Source organism: Lucilia cuprina, chromosome 2, assembly GCF_022045245.1.
Source record: "Lucilia cuprina isolate Lc7/37 chromosome 2, ASM2204524v1, whole genome shotgun sequence".
Classification (NCBI taxonomy): domain Eukaryota; kingdom Metazoa; phylum Arthropoda; class Insecta; order Diptera; family Calliphoridae; genus Lucilia; species Lucilia cuprina.
The window spans coordinates 66,651,342-66,652,798 of NC_060950.1; positions in this window are offsets into that span (position 1 = coordinate 66,651,342).

Here is a 1,457-nt window from a genome sequence, read left to right on the forward strand (position 1 = left end):
GACTATGACTAGACTATGACTAGACTATGACTAGACTATGACTAGACTATGACTAGACTATGACTAGACTATGACTAGACTATGACTAGACTATGACTAAACTATGACCAAGCTATGACTAGTCACAGACTAAGCTATACTTGGAAAAAATTATATGACCTGCAAAATATAATCACAATTTATTTATGCTAGTTTTGCCTACACCTACTGTTTCAATACAATTACATACACGTGTGAGTTTTTAACACATACATCTGCTTTTAATAATTTATGAGACAACAAAAATTGATGGCGTTTGATTTTGTGTCGACTTTATTTCATTTCTCTGTTGTTCACTAGCAACAATAATTAAAACTTAAATAATTTATAACAAAAACCAAGGTCATGTCAACAAGGTTCATATAATTGCTGTAGTTGTTAGTAGCATATGTTATTTAGCAACAACCACAACAACAATGACAATTTTATACTTGTTTTGATCAAAAACTATAAGAAAAAAATTGAATTAATTCTTTTTTAACTAGCAAATGATTTTGTTAGTTTAAGTCAATCGCAATGATAACCGGAAATCGATTTCAAATTATAGCAGGAAATGAGAAAGATAAAAACAAATAGGAAATGGGTGGGTATACCGTAAAAACAATGAAACCAATTACAATTAATGACAACTATTACAGAGAAACTATTGAAGAATGACAAATTGTCAAATGAATAAATGCTTTGGGGGTAAAATTATTAGAAAGTTTCAAAGGACAATGTCTAGTTAAAAGAAAAAAAACTTTGGTAAACGCAATTTTTTTAATAAACTCACCTATTAAGAACTTAAATATAACGTAAGGAATATAAACATTTAGTTTGAAACTTTTATATAACTTTCTCTCTAAAAATTTTTAATTATCTGTTAATTAAATCTTTTTCTGTTAACATTTTTCAAACTTAATTCCAAACATGATTTTACAAAGTTTTATATTTAAGCTTACTTTGTATTTTACTCAAAGAATTTATGCAAACTTTATTTACCAGTAAAACTAATCACTTTTCTGTATTAAATTCACATTTCAAAAACACTCTCATCTATCTTGAAGGAAGCAGGTCGAATTTTCATTACAACAATAAAACATTTTATTGTTCTAAAGCAAAAACCAAAATACAGCTTTAAGGTTGAAATTTATGTAAATTTTTGCACGAGTAAAAAATAAAGCACAACAAAAACAAAAATAAATGCCTTGAAATAACGCCTAAATAGCATGCAAATCTTATAACAATCTGAATAAAGGATTTTTTTAAGGAACAAGAAATACTTAAGCATTGTTATAGTCTAGTCTATAGTCTAGTTGATAGTCTAGTTGATAGTCTAGTTGATAGTCTAGTCTATAGTCTAGTCTATAGTCTAGTCTATAGTCTAGTCTATAGTCTAGTCTATAGTCTAGTCTATAGTCTAGTCTATAGTCTAGTCT